Below are 25,421 nucleotides of genomic sequence, written 5' to 3' on the forward strand. Positions count from 1 at the left end.
GAAATCTTCCACAAGGCATTAGGCATCTCTAGTCTTCAGTCTCACGTCCCTAAATTAGAAAACACCCACTTTATAGTTTATACCGTAAAGCAGTGCTTCTCAACCCAGTTGCAGAGTTGTCATCACCCTTGAGATTCGAACTTAATTGGCCTAGGTACAGCCTGCACATCAAGTGTTTTAACAGCTCTCCAGGTTATTCTCATATTCAGCTAGGATTAAAAACCATCAGTGTGGATTTCCTGCTGTGGCGCAGTGGCTTAAGAATCCGACTTCAGGGAGTTCCCACTCTGGCTCAGCAGGTTAAGAACCCAACTAGTATCCGTGAGGAGGCAGGTTCGATCCCTGGCCTCCCTCAGCAGGTTAAGGATCCAGCATTGCTGCAAGCTGTAGCATAAGTCGCAGATGCAGCTCGCGTCTAGCATTGCCGTGGCTGTGGCATAGGCTGGTAGCTGCAGCTCCAATTCGACCCTTAGCTTGGGAACCTCCGTATGCCACAGGTGTGGCCCTAAAAGACAAAAAACAAAAAACAAACACACACACAAACAAAACACCTCTGACTGCAGGGGCCCCAGTAGTTGCAGAGGCATGAGCTCGATCCCTGGCCTGGCGCAGAGGGTTAAAGTATTCGGCATTGCTGAAGCTGTGGCATAGGTTGCAGCTGCAGCTCAAATTCAGTCCCTGGCCCAGGAACTTCTATATATCGCGGATGTGGCCATAACACAATTAATAAATAGGAGTTCCCGTCATGGTTCAGTGGAAACCAATCTGATTAGGAACCATGAGGTTGAGGGTTCGATCCCTGGTCTCGCTCAGTGGGTGTGGCCATGATCCAGCGTTGCCATGAGCTGTGGTGTAGATCGCAGATGTGGCTCAGATCCCAAGTTGCTATGGCTGTGGTGTAGGCTGGCAGCTACAGCTCTGATTAGACCCCTAGCCTAGGAACCTCCATATGCTGTGGGTGTGGCCCTATAAAGACAAAAGACAAAAATAAATACATACATAAATAAATAAATGTCTTCATATAATTAAAAAAAAAAAAAAAACCACGAAAACAAAAAAACAGCTGTGTAAAGGAAAGGAAATGAACCCTGTCCCTCCTGAGTTTTACATCCAGCCAGGGGCCCATCAATGCTTTTCACCGAGAGAGATGAGAAGTTTAACCCTGGCTAACATTGGACTTGGCCCTTACAGCGGGTTAGTAGATGCAAACTATTACACTTCGAACGGATAAGCCGTGAGGTCCTGCTATGCAGCAGAGGGAATTATATCCAGTCTCTTGGGATAGACCATGATGGAAAATAATATCAGAAAAGGAATGTGTGTGTGTGTGTGTGTGTGTGTGTGTGTGTGTGTGTGTGTGTGTGTGTGTGTGTGTGAGAGAGAGAGAGAGAGAGAGAGAGAGAGAGAGACTGGGTCACTTTGCTGTACAGCAGAAATGGGCACAACACTGTAAGTCAATTATACTTTAATAAAAAATAAGAATTACTTCTCCAACATTTTTTATCTCCTATGGCTTAGTTAACAGGTGACAGTCCCAGAACCTGAGGGGTAAGCATTTCAGTCCTAAATGTTTGGGACCTCAGTTCCAAAAATGGGCTCTGGAAAAAGGAACAGAACAGGTTTTTAAAGTGTGGAAGGTGAATAAATGTTTCCTTCTTCCTTCCTTCTTTTTTCCTCCCTCCCTTCCTCCCTCCCTCTTTCTTTCTTTCTTCCTTTCTTTCTTCCTTCCTTTCTTTCTTTCTTTCTTCCTTTCTTTCTTTCTTTCTTTCTTTCTTTCTTTCTTTCTTTCTTTCTTTCTTTCTCTTTCTTTCTTTCTTCCTTTCTTTCTTTCTTTCTTCCTTCCTTCCTTCCTTCCTTTCTTTCTTTCTTTCTTTCTTTCTTTCTTTCTTTCTTTCTTTCTTTCTTTCTTTCTTTCTTTCTTTCCTTCTTTCTTTCTTTCTTTTTTAGTGCGTTTATTTTAAATTTGAAATGGGTATGGTACCTACAAGTGGAGAGAGTGGATATAGATCTATGAACATGACTGAAATTCAGAGCAGAGCTCCTGGCTGGAGCCCCCTGTTTGGAACATGAACCAAAGCACAGAAAAGGGTACAATATACATGAATTACAGAGTTAACAAATACTAACAATTCCCACACACCAAAATGTGGACCCACTCCCAAATCCAGGGCCCCAGTCACTGCATTGACCCAGTCGTCTGAGACGCCCCTGGCTTTGTTGGTGACTGCACGGAAAGTCAGGATCAGCAGCCCCTCACTTATTCTTTCTTCCTCTTTCTGCTTCTGCTTACCGAGGAACAATATTAGGAATAAGTTTCAAATGATATTTTTGTGTCAAGAACACATTTCTGGAGAAAGATTTGTGAGTGCCAGGAGATGGGGCCATCATTTCTGCCACATGACTACGGGTCTGAAAAACACTTATTTGCTTGGTGAGAACAAGGAAATTGGGACAAATTTGTTGATTTTGAAAAAGGGCAGTCATTCACCCAATTTGACTGAGAGGGAGAAAACAGGCAGGGTTACGACTCGGCAGAAACACATGGGAATCATAGCGAGGATCCTTCACGGCAGCCCAGGCGGGAGCGGGAGGCAACGACCCAAGGCTAAGAACCAACGTGTCTGTCTTAAAAGGGAGCTGAGAGGAACGCGAACACAGGAGGAAGCAGAACGAGGGGACCAGTCAATTGGCCTCTGACCTTGAGAGAGTCTGAGCCTGAAGACGATTCAAAAGAACAAAGCATCCAGTAGCTGGAGTCAGAATCTTAATTGCTCGCTCCACAAAGCTTCACAAAAGGCTGAGTTAGAAGAATTTTCCTCCCAGGTTGAGGAAGTTCTGCAGGTGTAGTAGAAAGGGCACACGTCTTGGAGCGAGATGTCCTGGGGGGACTCGTGGTCTGCTCTCACGCCCTGTGTGTACCTGGTAAGGAATTGTAACACCCTGAGTCTCATTCGGTTTATCAGGTATACAGATCTTCATTCAAGCAACGTTACACACTGTTTCCAGCCCAAACCCGCACCAGAAAATGTAACACTAAACTTTCTACCATCAAATTCTTTTCAAAATTCTAGTAACAAGAAATGATATCTGTAGGAGTTCCTATTGTGGCTCAACAGGTTAAGAACTGCACGCAATGTCCATGAGGATGCAGGTTTGATCCTTGGCCTCACTCAGTGGGTTAAGGATGCAGCGGTGCCCCAAGCTGCGGTGTAGGTCACAGATGCAGCTCCGACTCGACCTCTAGCCTGGGTACTTCCTTATGCCACAGGTGCGGCCGAAAGAAAGAAAGAAAGAAAGAAAGAAAGAAAGAAAAAGAAAGAAAGAAAGAAAGAAAGAAAGAAAGAAAGAAAGAAAGAAAGAAAGAAAGAAAGAGAGGGAAAGGAAAGGAAAGGAAAGGAAAGGAAAGAAAGGAAGGAAGAAAGAAAGAAAGAAAGAAAGAAAGAAAGAAAGAAAGAAAGAAAGAAAGAAAGAAAGAAAGAAAGAAAGAAAGAAAGAAAGAAAGAAAGAAAATGGTATCTCTGGATAATTACCCAAGATATGCTGTTCATTCATTCCTGAGGATTGAGGATTTTGGCTAAACACATGTTTATTTCTACTCCCCATCTCCCCTGCAAAAGACACTAAGAAGACAACAAAATGATTTCTGAAAAGGCACAAATTCACATGCTCAAAGAAAACGGGAGAGAGTTCCCATTGCGGTGCAGTGGGAATGAGTCCGACTAGTATCCATGAGGATGTGGATTTGATCCCTGGCCTCGCTCAGTGGGTTGGGGATCCGGCGTTGCCATAGGCCGTGGTGTAAGTCAGATGCGGCTTGGATCCTGTGTTGCTGTTGAAAGGATGAAAATGCAACCTGGCCCTCCCAGAACCCAGGAAGTTAATAAGAAGCTCTAAATGCCCTCGAATTCCAGACCCTGTTCCCTATAGGTAAAAGATCATACTTTTTGCTATTTTAGGGCTTGCTTTCTGTTCTGTACAAAACTATGTAGAAGGGGAAAAACAGGCCCCTGAGTATGTGCCTCTATGCTTGAAACTTCTTGAAACTGCTTGAGATAACAGGGAAAAGGGTTCCTAACTGCTTGTTTGGCTTCTGTAAAGCTGCTTGCATAAGATAAAAAGAGGAGAAGTTAATCGCCTAACCGACCCCAGTAAGATCGGGTGCGCCACAAAATGTTAAAAATCCTGATAAATATATCTTGGTGACAATATGTCTTCCCCACCCACGGACAGGCACAAACACGTAACTCCAGAACAACTTAAAATTAATTGGTCCACAAAGCGCGGGCTCTCGAAGTTTTGAATTGACTGGTTTGTGATATTTTAAAATGATTAGTTTGTAAAAGCGCGGGCTTTGTTGTGAACCCCATAAAAGCTGTCCCGACTCCACACTCGGGGCCACAGTCCTCTACCCCTTCGTGGCGTACGACTGTGGGCCCCAGCGCGCTCGGAATAAAAATCCTCTTGCTGTTTGCATCAAGACCGCTTCTCGTGAGTGATTTGGGGTGTCGCCTCTTCCGAGTCCGGACGAGAGGGATTTTCACTCGACTGGCTTTTCACTGTGCCTGTGGTGTAGGCAGGCAACTGTAGCTTCAATTCACACCCTAGCCTGGGATCTTCCACATGCCAAGAGTGCAGCCCTAAAATGAAAAGAAAAAAAAAAAAAAGAAAGAAAAAGAAAATGGAGACAAGAAAGCAGGATTGGGAATTATAAAGCAGACAGATGAGCGATTACTCAATTACAAAAATCCAAAAAACTGAATCCTAATATATCAATGGTTTAAAGCCAAAAGGCATCTCGAGTGATACTCCAGAACCCACAAAATATCTGGAATTGAGGGCAAAGGTGAACGTAAAAACTGCAAGGCTTGAGAGTTTCTGCTGTGGTGCAGTGGGTTAAGAATCAGCAGCTCTGGTCCCTGCGGAAGTAAGGGTTCAATTCCCGGCCCCCCGGCAGTGCTACAGCGGTGGTGTAGGTCGGATTCAATCTCTGCCCTGCCCAGGACCTTCCATCTGCCATGGGTGCAGCCATAAAAATTTAAAAGATTAAAACAAGACAAAATGAAACAAAACTGGAAGGCTCATGGAATATGACTTTAGGATTTGTTGAGCTCCCAGATCCCCGTGGGTGACTGTCCCCTGCAAGATAAACACCAGGGTAAGGACATGTTTGCGGACTGAATGTTCCCAGACTGGGGCAGAGAGGCCTGAGGTCACAGAAGAGAGGTCAGAACATCCTTTCGCGCAGAATCTGGCCAGCCCAAGTAGAAAGGTTAAAGACAGGGATGTGGGAAGTTTCCCCAGGGAAGCAGTCAGTTATTTCACCCCATGGTAAACCCCAGCATCCGCAAGCGCCCTTCCATTCAACTCCAAAGCTCCTCTCTTACATATGAGTGGATGCTTTTTCAGGTAGACTTCCTATCTCCTCTTCATGGGAACAATCTAAATGTTCATTGAAAGATGACTGGATTAAGAAGATGGGGTATATGTGTGCAGTGGAATACTACTCAGCCATAAAAAAGAACAAAATAATGCCATTAGCATCAACATGGATGCAACTAGAGATGTTTATACTAAGTGAAGTAAGTCAGAGTGATAAATACCATATGATATCACTTCTATGTGGAATCTAAAATATGGCACAAATGAACCTGTCCACAAAACAGAAACAGATGATGGATATGGGGAGCAGACTTGTGGTTGCCATGGGGATGGGAGGAAGTGGGATGGACTGGGAGTTTGGGACTGGTAGATGCAAACTCTTCCGTTTTAAATGGATAAGCAATGAAGTCCTGCTGTATGGCACAGGAAACTATGTCTAATCTTTTGGGGTAGAAAATGATGGGAGATAATAAGAAAGGGAATATATATCTATATGAATGATTGGGTCACTTTTCTGTATAGCAGAAATTGATACAACCCTGTAAATCAACTATACCCTAATAATAAAAAAAAAGAATGGATAGCTAAGGATTGCCAGATACAGAATGAGAGAACTAATACAAAAGACAGTAATCAGAGCAAATAAACTTCGAGAAAACATAAAATAGGAACTATGCAAAATAGTGACTAATATCGCCAGAAGAGACAAAGGAAGCAATGACTTTGCAAAACATTAAGAAAGTGCCATTTTTAGAAAGGAACATTCAGCTAATATAAAAGAACTAAGAAAAATTAAAACCATGATAGGACAACTTATAAAACTCAATAAAATAATTGGACTTTGAGAAAGTTTCCCAGAAAGTAGAAAAAGTAGAACAAAGAAATAAAAAATAATTTCATATGTATGTATAAATATGCAAATGTGTACATAAATATAGAAAATATATTATTAGAAAGCAATTATATAATGTTATATTATAATCCATAGCATATAATTATAAACCTAATCCAGGAGATTTGCTATCAAAACAGTAGGTAATCCAGAAAGAGAGACTAGAAAAAATCAAAGGAAAAAATATCCAAGGAGTAAATATATTTTTAATTTCCTATAACTTAATGTCTTGGCCTTTGGATTGCAAGAACTCTCCAGAAGCCCAGCTCAATGGATGAAAAGAAACACAGCCAAGTCACATCCTTATGAAAGTTCAGAGTCCTGGGGTCAGCCATCATCTTACAAGCTTCCAAAGAGAAAAACAAGTCATGCATTAGAAAAAAGTAATATGGAGTTCCCGTTGTGGCTCAGTGGGTTAAGGACTCAGCATTGTCTCTATGAGGATGCAGGTTCAATCCCTACAGATGCGACTTGGATCCCCTGTGGCTGTGGCTGTGGCTGTGGCTGGCAGCTGCAAGCTCTGATTGGACTCCTAGCCTGGGAACTTCCATCTGCCGTGGGTGCGGCCCTTAAAAAAAAAAAAAAAAAAGCCACCAGGTGAGTAGATGAATAGTGGGGCCCAAGGCCCTGCAGAAATGTGGGGCCCAATTATGAAACCAGGGCTGTGCTCCCCCCCAAGAAGCTCCTGCAATTCTCTACGCATCTCCCTGCATCTCCCCTGTCTTACACGGTCACCGGACTTGATTGCTTCTTCATCCAAACTGTGAGTGGCAGGAACAAGACCAAGGAGAGAAGAAACAGCAGCGTTTCAGAATCTTTAACAATTAATTTGAAACAGTTTCTGCTGTCCATCTGCCTGTGGTCCTTCTGGTGGTCCTGGACAGCCACTTTATTCGTGAAGGTGGACATGACAGTGAGAGTATGTAATTCTAAGCTGGACACAATTTTACTTAAGAATTTTGAAGGTGTTTCTTCATCGTCTTATAGCAGCTTTAAGTATTGCCATTGAAAAATCTAAACAGGATTTGGCTTGGCTCAGCAGAAACGAATCCAACTAGGAACCACGCGGTTGCAGGTTTGATCCCTGGCCTCGCTCAGTGGGTTAAGGATCTGGTATTGCCATGAGCTGTGGTGTAGGTCGCAGAAGTGGCTTGAATCTGGTGTTGCTGTGGCTCTGGCGCAGGCCGGCGGCTACAGCTCCAATTAGACCCCTAGCCTGGGAACCTCCATATGACATGGGTGTGGCCCTAAAAAAGGACAAAAAGACAAAGAAAAGAAAAGAAATATCTAAACTAACCGTGATTATTATTATCATTTAATTTAGGGCTGCACCTGTGGCATATGGAAGTTCCCAGGCTGGGGATCGAACTGGAGCTACAACTGCCAGCCTACACCACAGTCACAGCAACATAGGATCTGAGCCAAGTCTGCAGCCCACACTGAAGCTCACAGCAATGCTGGATCCTTAACCAACTGTGTGAGGCCAAGGGTCGAACCCTGTCCTCATGGATACTAGTCGGGTTCGTAACACTGAGCCACAGCAGGAGCTCTTGGGATGTGCCTTTTTTCCCATCTACAGACTGAAATGCCAAAGACAGTGGTGGTGCTGGTGCTGGTGATGCTGGTGGTGGGGTTCTCCTACTTCTCCTTTTTCTTCTTCCTCCCCTCCTCCCTTCCATCCCCTCCTCCACTCTCTGTCTTCCCTCCCCATCCCACGTCTCCTTTTCCTTCTGCATGGCCATCACATAATCAAGAAATAAAGTTTACAATTCACCACCGACATCACGACATGCCAGCTTATCTAGCTGGGTTGGCCTTTGGGGTGGTGGTGTGGGGACTTAGTCAAGCAACGGTGCAGGAACAGGAGGAAGGAAGGAGTGCAGATTTGGGGGGCAGCAGAGCTGGGTTGGAACCCCAGGCGGCCACGCTCTCCCTGAGTTTCTCTTGCAAAATCCTCCGCACCACCTCGAGCCTCAATACTAAGCGGGAATGACTGACTCTGGCGGGCACCCTGCAAGGTCTGGAGAAATTGCGTTCATAAAGCATCCGAATCAGGGTCGCTATTTCACAGCACCCTCTTAGAGGGTGTAGCTCACTTGGTCCAACCCCAGCATCTTACAGAGGAGGATCCAGGCTCAAAGAGGCAAGAGGACTTGTCCAAGGTGACACCTCTCGCAGGGGACAGAGCCACGTGGGCCTCCCTTCGAGGACTGTGATCCTTCTACCCTGCCGTGCTGACATTTTTCTTTCCCTCGTTTCAGATGTTTTAGTGCATGTTCCAATTTAATGGGTAATCAAGCATTGCTCTGCTCTGGAACCCCTGGGGCCTCGGCTCCATGCAGCCACCTGGCAGAGAGGCCCAGAAAGGCTTGAGGCAGCAGCGTAGTTGCTTTCCCAAAGGGAGTGTCAGACTAATGTGCCTCCGGCCAGAGTCCATCTCTACGTCCCCTGAACGCCTACCATAGGCTTAATGACCGTGAATCCCGGAGCGGGTAGAGAGCAGAGGAAGGACACAGCCAGTGTGAAGAAGGTGGCCTGTGAAGACCCAGAGGGAAACAGCAGGCAGCCTTAGAATGCCCCTTACTCAATGAGCATCCATTTCCATTAGGCCCTTCTTACAACCCCAAATCTCAAGGTCAAGTTTGGGCGAGGGGCTTTTCTGTCACTTTCCCCAACAATCCGGCCCCCCTTTCCACACTTCCTTTGAACCCCTTCCGAATAACCTCCCCCCTCAACAAGGAAGGGCCCGAAATCTCTATTGCACCATGAATTACAAGAGTGTGTGTCCATGTGTGCGTGTGTGCAGGCCTGGACCTCTATGCCTGTGTGTGCATGTACGTGCACGCGCGTGCCTCGTGTGAATTTGTGCGTGCCACCATGTGCGTGCGGTTTAGCAAAATCTGCCCCTCCCCTGAGCACACGGGGCTCTGGGGAGAAGGGAGTCAATTTGCATCATGTTTCCTGATGGCTCCTGAGAGATTAAATAAGACCCCTATTCCTTCTTCCCAAAATTCAAAATGAAGGAAATGAGTTGACTAGACTCAATTAATCTAGATGCAGAGCCATGGAAATAAAAAAAAAAAAAATCAGTCCCTGGGAAAAAAACTTGCCCTGAAGGTCGAAGGAGTTCTGGACCAACGCATCAGGGCTGGTCCTAAGTTAGCAGCAGGGATGAGGATAGGAGCTGGGGGCTGGGAGCCAAGCGTTCATCTTTCACTCGCGCTTATTTGAGCTGGACTTGCGCGGCCCACATCAGTTTGAATTCTCATCAAACCATCTCTTTACACAACACCAGCAAGTGGACATTGTTGTTAATTTTATTTCCCAAGGGCAGAAACAAAAGTGCAAAAAGACACACTGTCTTCCATCCTACAGCCCCTGACCTTGGGTTCTGCACCTCCCTACCCCAGCTCTCGGCTGGCTAGACTGTGGTTTTTCTCCCCAGACCCCAAGCCACGTATTTTTTCCAGAATCTAGTTGAGGACAAACACCCTTTCTTTTCCCACTACTGACAGATCCAGGTCTCACTTGGCCAGAATCCACTAGGTGGAAAATAAAAGGAGCTGAAAATACCACTTCTGGGAGGTGGTCCTGTCAGGGACTAGTTCCATGGAATAGGAACAGGTGTCACACCAGAGTCGTTCCTGGAATCAATTAGGTCGGGAAATTCTGAGTTAAAAAAAATTAAACAGTTCAGAGCGTAGATTTTGGCATCAGACTGACCCAGGTTTGTGTCCTAGCTTGGCTACTTAATAGCTTTGTGATGCGCAAACTGTTTAAGCTTTGGGGGGACTTGTTTTCATCATCTACACAATAGAAATGATATGAGTACCTGCCCGTGTCAGTCAGGGTTCAGGCAGGAAACAGAACATTGCAAGTGTTCTAAGTGGGAAAAGAAACAAAATAGGAAATTAGGTGCTTAAAAAATTCCCTGGGGAGTTCCTGTTGTGGCTTGGCAGGTAAAAAACCCTACTAGTATCCATGAGGGTGCAAGTTCAATCCCTGGCCTTGCTCAGTGGGCTAAGGATCCAACGTTGCAGTGAGCTCAGATAGATCACAGACACGTCTCAGATCCCACATTGCTGTGGCTGTGATGTAGGCTGGTAGCTGCAGCTCCGATTCGACCCTAGCCTGGGAAATTCCATGTGCCAGAGGTATGGCCCTAAAAAGAAAAAGAAAAAAAAAATCCCTGGAAAGGCTGGAGGAGAAAATTCTAGGCTGGATGTCCGGGAGAGATGCCTGGAAAAAAAGAGAGTAGGACTGACTGTGCCAGGAAGCCATGACCTCTGCCATGATCAGAAAAGTGAGGAATCAGGAGTTCCCATTGTAGCTCAATGGGTTAAGGACCTGATGTTGTCTCGGTGAGAATTCTGATTCAAGCCCTGGCCTCAATCGGTGGGTTGCGCGTCCAGCATTTTCACAAGCTTCAATGTAGGTCACAGAGGCAGCTTGGATCCAGTGTTGCTGTGGCTGTGGCTGTGGCTTAAGCCTCAGCTGCAGCTCAGATTCAATCCCTGGCCCAGGAACTTCCATATGCTGCAGGTGTGGCATAAAAAAAAAAGAAAGAAAAGTGAGGCATCATAGGGCCATGCTTGAAATACCACCAGAGCCACCATTCAGAGTTCAGGACACCACCAATGCCATTGGGGTGCTGGCCTGGACATTAAAAAGCCAATCCAGTCACTGTGACCACCACGACGGCTTCTTTCTACCCAGACTGCAGTTGGACACTGGCCCCAGGACCACATTAACTGGACAGTAAAAAATAACCAACCAGGCACAGGGCTCTGTCCTCACTGCCTCCTTCAACATCTCTCCAGCTTCTTGCTGGTGGAACTTTTCTCTCAACTAGAATCTCATGTGTAAGAGAGCGTGGACCTCATGCCATTTCAGAACGCGCACCTTTGCATTTCAGGAAGATACACAGGATGGAGGGGACAGCAGTGCCAGTTGCCAAATGACTATATCTAGTTCTCCATGGGTCATTATGAGATTAAATGAGATCATATGAGCAACGCACTTCAAACAGTGCCTGGAACATAGAGCCACAAATGGCTGCTGCTGTGTTGCATTCTTGCTATCTGCTGCAGGACTTCTCAGAGCCTTTACTATGCTGACACGTAGGTTTTTCCTCCCTGATAGTAAGAATTATAAGAAGACCTTGTCTTCTATTTTGTTTTCCCAGCCAAGAGACAAATTTTAGAGTCATTTATAAAACTTATATACACTCTATGCCTTTCCCCTTTGTATAATTTTTACCTCTCTTTGAAACATTAGGCTTTTATTTCTATTTGGTCCCTTTTAATCCTTCGTTATGCCTTAGCCCATAGTAAACATGTGCTGGAAAGGCACTTAAAAGTCTTTATGATGTTGCAGCCTGGTATAAATAAACACACTTATTAGTGAGTTGATAAATCACTCAGATGTCAAGGGCATGACTTTTAATGCTGGAAATCTAGAATGAAGGTATTTGGGCTGGGATTCCTTCCCTACATCACTCAAAAAATACCACATGATATCCCATGAGCTTGGCCTCAGATCAGCTCTGAACTGTGAAAATGGGATCATTTTCCAACTTTGCCCCCGGCAGCCCCTACAGAGTCCTGTCTTTAGTTCTGTGGGCCACTCTTTTCCTTGTCGGGCAGAGAAAGTCTTTATTTCTGCTTTGACTTTGGCGGAAAACCTTAGGATCTTTTCCTGAGCAGGCAAAATGGCAGCGTTCTTGCTTTTAGATTATCAAAACTTGTCCAGCGAGACCAAAACTCCTGGCCAGCTGAGGCCCCAGACTGCGTGGTTTTGATGTGCTGTCTGGCTGCCTCCCTTGGCCCCCACCCCCACAGCAGGGGAGGACATTCTGAAAACCCTTCAAAGCGTCAGCGCTCCCTGGGTTTTCCACAAGGTGACATTTCCACAGACTGAGCCGGAAGAGGAGCATGGGAGTCTGTGCCTGCTCGTCCTGGGCAGGGTTTCATTTCAAACCCCTCAGGAATCCGGTCCCTCCAAGCACTTCCTCATTCTTGCAGCTCTGGGGCTCTGGCTTAGTTTTAAAACTTTGCAGCCTGCATACACCCCACCTCTGTTTTCTAATTGTTTCCTCTTCATATTTAATAATCATAAATACATAATAATGTAAAATTTTATTCTGCATAGGTCCCCATTTTGTCTGATAGGTCCCACAGTAAGTGCCATCCATTTATATATGAGGACAAAGAAGAAGAAGGCAAGAGGCCACAGGCACTTGTCAGCCCTCTGCTAAGTAGAGTGCAGTGAGAATTACACTACGTGAACTAAATACTCTAGATTTCTTGCCTAATGCCAGCAAGAATGCAGTCAGATACTATCGTGTTCATCTATAGATGAGGAAACTGAGGTGCCATGACTGGTGAAGAACTTTCCCAAAGTCAAAAATCTAATTAGGGGGTTCCCCATTGTTCTTAACCTCTGCAGGTTAAGAACCCAACCCTCATAGTGTCTGTGAGGATATGGGTTCCATCCCTGGCTTCATTCAGTGGGTTAAGGATCAGCATTGCGACAAGCTGCAGCATAGGTTGCAGAGGCAGCTCAGATCTAGTGTGGCTGAGGCTGTAGCATAGGTCGGCAGCTGCAGCTCAGAATCAACTCCTAGCCTGGAAACTTCCATATGCCACAGATGCAGCTATTAAAAAAAAATTGATTAAATTTCAGGTTGATCTGGCTTTATTGCAATCTCAAGCATCTCTACCAAAATGGCATGGTATGATTTGATGCAGTCATTTTTATCTGAACCCTATAGAGGATAAAGGCCTTCCTCAAAAAGTTTACAATTGAGTCTGAAGTCAGAAGAGGACAGATACCAAATGAGTCATAGCAGGAACAACTCAGATGATAAACGAGCTTGAAAAGATGCTGGGTGAGGGTGGGACCTCGTCTGGGTTACGCATTACTGTATCCCATGCATGAGATGATGCCTGGCACTAGACCACACCCAACAAATAGAAGTGGAGTGAATAAACGAGAGAGGCTGAGTGGGGTCAGGAAGGCGACATGGTACTTACCACGTCTAACCACTAATTCTCCTGTGTTTGGGGTTGGAAAGGTAATGTGAGCAAGCAGAGGGAGTACCAGGACTGCAGCTTGAGGAGTGTGTTTGTGTGTGCACCCACCTGGGTGTGCACACATGCAAGGCTATCTGCTTAATTTCACCATTTAACAAGCTGCACAGGGTCCATTTCATGGTATGGTTTCAATAAAGGACACCCCCCTCCAAACACAGTGCCTGCATGAATGTCAGCAAAATAAGTTAAGGTACTTTGATGAGTTTGATTTTAGTGAAGGTAATTCCACGAATTTTTGTTGGTATTTTTCTGTTCCTATGTTGACGGATTCCTACATGTCCCCTTCTGGATTGCTCACGGACACAGATGGTTCCCAGGGCCGATTGCAGTCAGTGCCCGGAGAGGATGGTCAGACCCCTTCCTGACTGTTGTGGAATGAATGTTTTTGTCCTCTCCAAATTCATATGTTGAAACTCTAGTGTGATGATGTATGGAAGTGGGATCTTTGGGAGGTAATTACGTTTGGACGGGTCATGAAAATGGGGCCCTCATAATGGGATGAGAATCCTTATAAGAAGAGGAAGGGACTAATTCCCTCCCTCCCTCTCTCCCCTCCCCCCACGCAAGGAGGACAGAGCAAGAAGGGGGGCCATTGCAAGCCAGGAAGAGGGCCCTCCCCAAATATTGACTATGCCAGCACCTGGATCTTGGACTTCTAGCCCCCAGAGCTGTAAGAAACAAATTGTCTATTATTTAAGCCACTCAATCCGTGGTATTTGTTGTAGCAGTCTGAGCTGCCCAAGGCACTAACCACGGACTTAATAAAGATATGAACTGTGCTCAGCTTCATTAGTCATCAGGAGACTCAAATTAGAATTACAATACGATACCACTGCAACCCACGGGAATGTCTAAAACTAAAATGATGGGAAATAGCAAAAGATGGGAAAGTTAGTGGAGCCATGGGCATGGTCGCACGCTGCCGGGGGAATGCTTCGGTCCAACTGCTTGGGAAATCTGTTTGGCAGCATCTACTAAGGGTGAATTTAGGCACACCCCCGACCCAGCAATACCACTCCTGCGTACATACGGATCTTTCAGAACTGCACCCTTATCTTTACTCAAAGAAATGGTTAAATGGGCACAGGAGCACTATTGGTCACAACCATTCCCTGGAAACCACCCAAATGCTCATGATGTCGAATGGATAAACCGCAGCATATTCATGGAACACAACACGCTCAGCAATGAGAAGAATAACATGCTCCATAGAAGAAACGCACAAACACCATGCTGAGCAAATGGGACTATCTCATTCCATGTACCTAGAGCAGAAGCACTAATTTGGGCTGTTGAAATCACGACAGTGGGGCACCAGGGGCTCCCCTGTGCTATCACATTCCTTTTCTTGATCTGGGTGCTAGTTACGTAGGTGTATTCAGGTTGCAAAAAATTCACCCAGCTTGTACACTTATGATATGTGCCTTTTTCTATAGGTATATTGTATTCTAGTAAAACCTTTTTAAAAAGGACATATTTCTGGGAAAAGTCACATTAAAGACACATCAAAAAGGTGGCTACCCATAAGCCAGGAAGAGAGGCATCACCAGAATCTGACTGTGACATCCTGATAGCACCTTTGTATTGAATGTCTAGATTTTAGAACTGTGAGAAAATAAATTTCTGTCATTTAAGCCAAAAAAAAAAAAAAGACACATTTCTGGAGTTCCTGTCATGGCTCAGCGGTTATCAAACCCGACTAGCATCCATAAGGACACGGGTTTGATCCCTGGCCTCACTCCCTGGGTTAAGGATCCAGCGTTGCCAGGAGTTGTGGTGTGGGCTGGAGGCTACAGCTCCAATTAAACCCCTAACCTGGGAACCTCCATATGCCACAGGGGTGGTCCTAAAAAGACAAAAAAAAAAAAAAAAAAAAAACCAAAAATTTCTGTCTGGAGAAAAATCAGCTCACTGGTAATAAGTTGAAAGAGACTTCACTGGCCAAGTACATTCTACAAACCAGCTATGTGCCCCAGCTCCATCTCTGTTTCTCAGCTTCTTCAGGGAGGTCACATGTAAAAATATCTGTAAATGTTCCTTAAAAAAGCCGAAATGAAAGGTAGTTATTGGAGGAAGAGGCAGAATATTAAATAAAAGTAATATTCACAAAGGAAACAATTTCAATTTGAAATATTTCCTCCTGGGGGCTCTCCAGGGGCTTGTGAAGTTGAGAAACCCTCCCCCTTAATGCACTCCAATTTTCCCCTTCTCAACTTCCTCTGGTGATCTCTGCTTTTGGCAGGCAGGGCCTGGAAGGTATATCCATCTCTATTCTTCTTGATTCCTTGATCTCACTCAAGCCGAATTCTGCGCCTTTTACTGACGACTATTCCAACCCCTTAATTACCATCCCCTCCCCGCCATCAATCCATTAGTTCTTTCACGAGTGCTTTTGCTCATGAATATTTCTCCTTGCCTGTAGGACCTCTGAAGGCTGGAAGTGAACACCGTTCTCGCCAGCAATTAGCCTCCTGAGGCTTCTAGGACTTTGAATCAATTAACTCTACGAGGTGGAGAGGGCTCAAACTTTGCAACACTCATCCTTGGAAGGTTTCCAGAACTTCTCATCAACAAATCCCAGGAGCTTCCAAATCACCCTGGCTATTGGGAACTATTCTCATTGTTCAAGCTGAACAAGAATGGGCTGGAATTTCAGATGATCTTTCCCCCTCTAAGCTGCCAAGGATGTTACCTTTAAAGGCACACATCTCTGCGGCGTCCGCTGCAGGATTCAGAAATGAAGACACGTGGATGCACCTGTGCCTGTGTTCATGCATTCATTCACTCAAGTCCTCTCCATTGAGCTGCGGGTCCCGCAGAAGCAAGGACCACCTCCCTCTCATCACCTCCCTCTCCCTGCGCATAGGAGGTGCCCCTAACCTCCAAGGAAGGAGGGGCAGAAATGACGGTACGGAGGTCCTGCAGCCGGAGCCTCCCCATCCAGTTTGTCCTCCTTTTACTGACTCACTCAGGCACAGCCACCCAATCATAATGTGATGATGCCGGAGTCTTTAAGGCAAGGGAGAGATTAAAAAAATAATAATGAATCAAGAACTTTAATAGATTCCTAGGCTCCCAGCCAACTCGTTCATTAGTGAGAGAAGTAGACCCTGGAAGCCAGGGTACTGTTCCCAGAACCCAGTGCCCTGCCAACAGGAAGAGGGGCCCAGGGCAGTTGCCATGAAGAGGTGGCCAAGGCTGTTGAAGGTAGGGCTTACTGGAAGCCAAATGGCACAGGAGATGCCCAGGACAACAGTCCTGCCCTCCAGGGACTCAGGGAAACTGGAGACACTGTCCCTTGGGGACCTTGGCTGGAACTGGTGGCTGCCAGGAGAGGCAGCTGGAGCAGAGATTTGGAAAGGCTGGGAAGGGATACAGGGCAGGGAGAAGGACAGCATGAAGAGGGGACAGTACTGGAGTCCCCTGGTGGCTCAGTAGGTTAAGGAGCTGGCATGGCCACTGCTGTGGCTCAGGCTGCAGCTGTGGCACAGGTTCCATCCCTGACCCTGGAACTTCTACATGCCAAGGGCATGGCCAAAAAAAAGAGAGAGACATGAGACAGCAGTGTTACGGCCAGGGCTGTGAGTATATCTTCTCTTTCTCTTTTTTTGCTGGGATTGTTTGTATTAAGAATACGTGTCACTCTTACGTCTGAAGTCATTTTAAAGACCTACTGAGCCTTGGGTTTAAACAACCAAGCGTGGAAAAGGTGCCCCTAGAGTTTGATTCTCCTTTCTTTCCTTTAATCATCTTCACACAAACTAACCCTGAGCAAGGATCCATATGCCGCCGCCCCACCCCACCCGCCATTTTATGTGTCACTTTTATTACACGTGATGCAGTGAGCCCTTCGCCTTGTCACGGGAGTCTCACACACCCAGTGGGAACTGTCACCGCTGCCACACCTTCCCGTGTGATAATACAAAGAAGGACACTGCCACTTAATCTCTTCAAATTCCTGCAATTACCCTAGACGGCAGACACTTATTCCTGAGCAAAGACAACTGCCATTCACAGATGGATATGCTGAATCTCACAAACTTTAGAAAAGAGCTGAGCTCCCAGCTTGTGTAACTTCCTGGAGATTTTTTGAAAATCAGCTCCTTAAAATCCATCTACAATGTCCAGTTCCTATAAGATGAAGCCAAAGTTTGTCAGCATGAACCTCCACCCTCCAACATCTATCTGCCTTCCAGCACTGTCCGTTCAGGCTGCCCCTCCCGCCTGCTCAAATACTATTTACCCTATTGTCTGGTCACTGAATATTTCTTCCTCCCTAAACACACCCTGTACTTTGGGATGCCTGCATTTTTTTCATTCTGTATTTCTACTTGGAAAAATCTAGTCCTATTCTCAACTCTCCCCTTTTAAGACCATGAGACATCAATGACAGCAATTGTGATGCTTCTGAAAGTGTGGTCTGCCTGAATTCATCTGGGGTGCCTCAAAACAGTGAAGGCTGTTGTTTTGTTTGTTTGTTTGGTTGATTGGTTTTTTTTTTTTTTTTTAGGCCTGCACCTGTGGTACATGGAAGTTCCCGGGCTAGGGGTTGAATCAGAACTGCAAGCGGCTGGCCTACGTCACAAACACAACAACGCCAGATCCGAGTTGTATCTGCGACCTACACCACAGCAGCTCATGGCAATGCAGAATAATCAACCCACTGAACAGGGCCAGGCATCGTAACCACCACCCCATGGGGACTAGTCCGGTTCGTTATTGCTGAGCCACAGTGGGAACTCCCGACAGTGAAGGTTCTAAGGGGGCTCTCCTGACTTAATTATCCAGATTTTTAGAAGTGAGGTTTGGGAATTTGTGTTGTTAATGAGTTCTCCAGATGACTATTTGGTTCAATACAATTAGGAGTCTGACTTCCACGGACTCTAATCTCCAAAAGGATGTCCTCTCTGGTACACTTATATCTGGCCTAGAGGATGACCCACAGAAGACTCTAAATATTGGGAAATGGTTACACCGAGCAGTGAGGGCTCATTAGGCACAAACAGAGTTAGTACCATTGCTGGGTGGATAGATGGATGGGTCGGGGGTGGACAAGTGGAAGTAACTGCCCAGTACCACCACCTCTTTGTCCAAGAACATGTCATTGAGCCTCCATGCCCAAGTGACCCTAGCCATGCCCTTCTCATGCTCCCAAAACATCCTTCATTGCATCATGGGAGCTGTCTGCCTCCTTCAATGGACTCTGAGTTCATGGAAGACACAGAACAGGTGCCTTATTTTTCTTTTAATCCCAGTACATCATGGAGGTCCTGGCTCAGAGTTCCTGCTCAGTACATGTTCAGCAAAGTAAAGCAATGATGAATAAACTACGAACTGAACAGATGAGCATATAACACACAAGGAAGGATCTGGATTAAAGGGGGAACAGGCATAGGCAGTTGGACGGGAACAAGAATCCTGAGAATCTGCCATTTCCTGCATTTGGCAAAAGGAAAGCATTTCTTTTTCTGCCCAGTCCTCAGGGCTGGGAGCAGAGGGAGCCTCCATATGGGGAAGGGAGGGCAGGGAACAACAGTTTGAAGAGGCCGAGGTCCCTCATGGGCTGGCGGTGGGTGCAATTGGTGATACTCAGCTCCGCGGGCCAGCCTCCACGGGGAGCCGTACTTTGAAGAAGTAGCATTCAAGGGATTCAGAAGGCAGGATGTTGTAAGGGAGAAAGAGGGCATGAACTTTGGAATCATTCGGGCCTGGAGGAGAATTCCAGCTACTCTGTTCCCCATCTCTGTGGTTTGCAGCCTCGGCTTAGTCATCTGCAAAAATGAGCCCAAAACAGAAAACGGAAAAAAGGGTTGGAGAGAGAGAGAGAGACGCTGACAATGTTGTCTGATATCCTAGATCCAGCTGTGAAGTTCCCTGTTGGCTTATGCTCATTTGGATTGGTTTTATGTCACTTTCAACAAAAAAGAGTCCTGAATAATAAGCCAAATTGAGGAGGGGGAGTGGTTCAGAATCAAGATCATTAGAGAACAGGTACAAGCCACCTGTTGGGATCATCTTGAAAAAATGGACAAGTGCTTTTGCTTGGAGGTAATCTTTGTCCCTGACCCTATTCACAGAGAAGGGCCAGATATATTTTAAAGACCAGAGACAACAGACACCGGCAGGAGACCGGGCGTATCAAAGGCATTGCCTAAGCCATGAGAGAGCTAGAAAATTTCTAAGCATTTCTCTAGTGCAACTTTCAAGAGCAACTCTCAGAAAAGCATTAATCGTAAAAGCATCATGCTGTTGAATCAGCAGCAATGCTGAGAATTAATTGAGCTCTGATTTTCGATATAGACAGAAGAAAATGAGAGTTTGAATGTGATGATCTTTTCTGGAATTTGTCCATGGGCGGAATGTGGAAGGAAAAGAGGCTGCTGGGCAAGGACCTCAGCCGGGCTATTCTCCAGAATTCTATCAACCCTGGCTTCCCGTGCGCTCTACCCAATTTGCACCAAGCGACTCTGTACACAACGGGCTGTAGCAGGGAGGGGTAAATGGGCTGTCAAAACTCAGGGTTTCCCTCCTTTAATTCTCCATCAAAGCACCTTAGGAGTTTCCTTCGTTACACTCAGCGTGATTGAAATTACAAAGTTACTAATTTCTTATCAGTTTTTTTTTTTTTCTAGTGGGGTGATGGATCTCAACCTTGTCTACATGAAAGTATTACTTGGGGAGCTTTGGAAAGCATTGATTCCTGGTTACCCATTTCCTCTCCCAAAAGCAGTGGGTCTGGGATAAGACCAGGGCATCAGGAGAGTTTAAATACCTCCTCCCGCCCCAGGAGATTCCAATGCACACCCAAGAACCACCAGCCTTAAGTAAGGGCTGAGTCTAGTTCATTCCAAGTTGTAGCTCCAGCATCCAACCGATACTAAGCACTGAATCCTTAATAAATATTCTTGTTTGTATGTTTTATTTTTAGGGCCAAATCCAAGGCATATGGAGGTTCCCAGGCTAGGGGTTGAATTGGAGCTGCAGCTGCCGGCCTACACCACAGCCACAACGACACCAGATCCAAGCCGCACTTGCAACCTATACCACAGCTCATGGCAATACCAGATCCTTAACCCACTGAGTGAGGCCAGGGATCGTACCTGTGTCCGCATGGATACTAGTCAGATTTGTTTCCGGTGAGCCACAACGGGAGCTCCTGAATTCTTAATAAATATTTTTTTGGGTGAATGAATAAATGAATGAGTCAGTCCCCCTCTTCTGTGTTCACATAGCATCTGACTTTCAGCTCCATACTCTGGTACCCAGGAAAGTGCCTGCCTCATCGTTGGTGCCTATTAAATTTTTGCCACGTGGATGAATAAACTTAAATCTCACTTTCTTCATCTGTAAAATGGGAATATTCTTTGCTTCCATGCAGACCAGGCAGCTGGTGCTTTGTGAACTTTCAGCTCAGTGAGACATACAGGATTTTCTACCTGTGGGCAGAAACTTTGGTATTAGGACAACAGCAGGATCCAAGGCAGAAAGCTTCGTCTGTGCCAGAGCAGAGGCAGCAAAAAATGACACTTCCTTGGGTCAGAGTTAAAAACCATCTGTGGGGGCGAATTTTTTCTCCTCCTATTCTTTGTCGGTATAGCCGTTGCTAGCTGCTGTGTTTTAACACACTTGTTTTTTTTTAATCACTCAGCCCTCAGCAAGTCATAAAGGAGAAAAACAGGATCATTAAGGTGGTACATGGATCTGCTGTATTATCATAACCCCAGGTCCTCTGTCTTTATAAAAAAGCAAGGAGCCAAAAGGGAAAGGCTAAGGAGACAAATAGCAGAGCACAGCCACTTCTTTCTGTTTTGCCCTCCTTCTTTGGCTCGGCCACTGGAGCATCTAGTCAGGTTACCATGGTTACCACTAACATAGATGATGGGCAGAGGGTCCTGAGGAATTGTCTGGAAGGTGTGCCTATATCTTCTTCTGAAATGTCCCTAGACAGGTAAGAGCCTCTGACCCAACTAAGCCTGGCTCCACAATGCATCCGAATGGGGAAAAAACTGCCTCCAGGTTCTTCCTTTCAAATTCAAAATTTTTTCTATCAATGTCATACCCATGTGTTGCTTAAAATGTCAAAATCACTAGAAGACTTACAATCAAATCAGCAGTTGACTGCCCCGTCTCTCCCTATCCTCAAAAGCAACCGATTTTCATCGTTTAGCCATATACTCTCGACTTCCCACCATATTAGAGTTGTATCTAAAATGCCAGGGATTATTATGATTTTTGATTTCTTGACTTTGGACATTATCTAAATCTATTATATAAAAATGCCAGTCTGCACCTTTAAGTCTCCCCTGTACACACTCTCCGCTTTTATTCTCCCTCTCTCCCATTATCGCTTGTTTTTTTTTTTGCTTTTTTTCCTTTTTAGGGCTGCACCACAGGCACATGGAGGTTCTCAGGCTAGGGGTTGGAGTCTAGCTGCTGCTGCCCGCCTACACCACGGCCACAGCAGTGCAGGATCCGAGCCACGTCTGTGAGCTACACCACAGCTCACGGCAACGCCAGATCCTTAACCCACTGCGTGAGGCCAGCAATCGAACCCACATCCTCATGGTTACTAGTTGGATTTGTTCCCACTGAGCCACAACAGGAACTCCCCATTATCACATTTTTGGGTTAAATTCAGGGTTTATTGTGATGATGTAAATATGTTCATAACTAAGCCAAGTTGAACTAAGAATGCAGTTTTTTTTTCCCTTACACAGCTTTTTGTTTTTCAAAGGGCTTATTAATTGCTTCGTTTTCAGTTGTTGACATTGGGAATTTGGTCAGTTAGTTTTCCATGTTCCAAATTTTCTAACAAAATTTTATGACCACTTTGAATAATAGTTCCTCACAAACAAGCATGTTACCAATCTCATTGATTAATTTCTTTCCTGTAAAGACACTTGTGCAGCCTGATGCACCTGCTTCAGCCTGAGCTGAATGACCTTTTACCCACAGCACGGCCGCCACACAAGGATTTTGCTTCAGCTCACTTGGGTGTGGACCCTCTGGTTTAGATCCTGTATCTTCTGTCTTGATTTTCTCTCTTCCTACAGAAAAAAAAATCAATTGAAAGTAAAAATTTTGAGGACTTGCATATCTGAAGATATCTTTATCCTAGTCTCATGCGTAACTGGAAAATCTAGAGAATTTTAAGTTACATACCTACATGTCAAAGAATCGAATTTTGAAGGCATCAATTCACTTTTTTCTAGCTTCCAACGTTACTGCTAAGGTTATCACCCAATAGTGTTTCCTTTTTCTATGACCTGTTTTCTCTCCCTCCCTGCCTCCTTCTCTCTCCCTCCTTCTCCTCCCCTGTTCCTTCCTCCCCCTTCTCCTCCCTGTCCGTGCCCTCCTCCTTTTTCCTCTCTCTGTATCACGTGCGTGCTTTCAGGATCTTTTCTTTCTTTTGTCTGGAATTTCACATAAAGCTGAAATGCGTCTACATCAGGTGGCCCCTTACAATTGGGAACCTTCTGTTCTTCAGTCCTGGGAAATACTTTTACAATGTTTTTTAAATTAAAGTTTTAATTTTAGGGGCGTTCCTGTTGTGGCTCAACAGTAAAGAACCGGACTAGTATCCAAGAAGATGCAGGTTCGATCCCTGGCCTCATTCAGTGGGTTAAACCTCCAGCATTGCCGTGAGCTGTGGTGTAGGTCACAGATGTGGCTTGGATCCTGCATTGCTGTGGCTGTGGCATAGGCCTGCAGCTGCAGCTGCGATTCAACCCCTAGCTTGGGAACTTCCATATGCCTTGGTTGTGGACATAAAAAGCAAAAAAAAAAAAAAAAAAGATTAATTTTAGGATAATTGTAGATCCACATGCATGAGTAAGAAAGAATACAGAGAGATACTGTATACGATTTAACCACTTCCCTCCAATGGTAACATCTTGCAAAACTATGGGATCATATTAGAGTCAGGACATTAACAGTGATGCAGTAAAGATCACCGCAAAGAGCCTTCCTGTGGCCCTTTTATAAGCCACACCCACTTCCCCACCTCCACCCCCTCCTTAACCACTCGTGACCATTAATTTGCTCTCCATCTGTATCATTTTATTTTTTCAAGCAAGATATGTAAATGGAATCATATGATGTGTAAGATTTAAGACCTCTTTTCACTCGACATCATCCTCTGGAGATTCATTAAGGTTATTTCACGTATCAATAGTTAGTTCCTGTTCATTGCTGAGTAGTATTCTGTGGCATAAATGCACCAGCTTACCTCTCTGTTCTGTGTTTTGTTTCAGCACTTGAAAAACTTTGTGCCACTTTTTGTTCTGGCCTCCATGGTTTATCATGAGAAATTCACTGTCATTTAAATGGTTTTCCACTATATATAAGTTGTCATTTTTCACTGGCTACTTTCATGATTTTTTCACCTTTGTCTTTAATTTTTAGAAGTTTAATTATGATGTTCCACAATGTGGATTTCTTTGGGTTTAATCTTGTTTATCCTGGATTCACACGATTTCTCAAATCTGTAGATTTATGTCTCTGGCCAAATTTGGGAAGTTTTCAGGTACTCTTTGAGCACTCTCTCCCTCCCACCTTTCTATTCCCCTAGGATTGTGCTGACATGAATTCTATATCTCTTGTTATAATTCCACAGGTCCTTGAGATTCTGTTTATTTCTTCATCAGTCTATTTTCTCTCTATTGTTCAGATTGGATAACAGTGATTCTGTCTTCCAAGTCACGGGTTCTTTCCTCTGTCTGTCCTATTCTGCTGTGAGTTCATCCACTGAGTTTTTTTTCTTGGTTATTGCATATTTTCAGTTCAAAATTTCCATTTGGCTCTTCATCTTCTAAGTTTTTGCTGAAAACTTCTTTTTCTTTGCTTAGGCTTTTTATCTTTTCATTCATTTTAAACATGTTTGTAGTTGCATTTTGAAGCATATTTATCATGGCTGCTTTAAAATCAATGTCAGTCAGATAATTCTAACCTTTCTGTAATTTTGCCATCAAATGTTGGAATATATTTTCTTTTTTTCATTCAGTTTAAGTTTTTCCTGGGTTTTGGTAAAACGAGTGATTGAACCCTGGATGTACCATATTATTGTGTTATGTTACAAGACTCCAGATCTTTTTTAAAACATCTGTTCTAGCTGGACTTTTTTGACACTGCTCCTTGTATTGTTTGTTTCCCCTGAGTTGCTATTTTCTCTCTCTCTCTCTTTTTTTGGTTTCTCTCTTTCTTGTTGGAGGTTTTCTTCAAGTGCATGGTGATTCTATCTTATATATTCATATTTAAAAGGGAAACCACTAAAATGCTGTGAGAATTCTCTAGGTGTGGGCAGGGCTTGTTAACAGCTCTATTTCACTCACTTTAGGATGACAGGGTAGGGCTCCAGTAATTTGGTTGGGGAATGAATGATGCTAATATCTACACATTTCTTTCAAAGGTGGTGTCTTCTAGAGGCCAGCAATGAAAGGAGTAAGAGAGTTTGCCTCTTTCACTTCCTCCTCAGCTTTTCTTTTCTTGCTTTTTCTTTTCTTTTTTTCTTTTTAGCTGCATCTGCAGCATGTGAAATTTCCTGGGCCAGAGCTCCAACCTGCACCATAGTTGCAGCAACACCAGATCCTTAACCCGCTGTTCCATAAGGGAACTTCCCTTCCTCCGCTTTTCTTGATGGCTTGAGTCTAGAGTTGCTTCTGCAAAATATTCCAGAGTAGGGGAAAGCAGTGACCCGACCGTGCGGGATGAGAGGTGGCATCTGGAAGGAGGACAGTGCTCCTCATAGAGACTAACGCGTTTCTTTTTTTGGTGTGTGTAGCAGGGAAGCCTCTGGCATTTGGAAGTTCCTGGACCAGGAAACAAATTGGAGCTGCAGCTGTGACCTACATAGCAATGGCTGCAATGCCTGATCTTTTAACCCACTGTGCTGGGCTGGGGATCAAACCTCACTCCAGCATTGCAGAGACAGCACCAGTCCTGTTGTACCACAGTGGAAACTCTTACAAGAGTAACAAGTTTCTTGTTTATAGCTTTACCTTTTTCTATGCCTCATGCCTCAATTCCAGAACATTTCTGAGTTTCGGTGAAAAGCAACA

This window comes from Sus scrofa, chromosome 4 (genome assembly GCF_054392235.1).
Source record: "Sus scrofa isolate SSC_HxYL_T2T_F1_AM1 chromosome 4, Sscrofa_HxYL_maternal_Yorkshire_Landrace_v2.0, whole genome shotgun sequence".
Taxonomy (NCBI): domain Eukaryota; kingdom Metazoa; phylum Chordata; class Mammalia; order Artiodactyla; family Suidae; genus Sus; species Sus scrofa.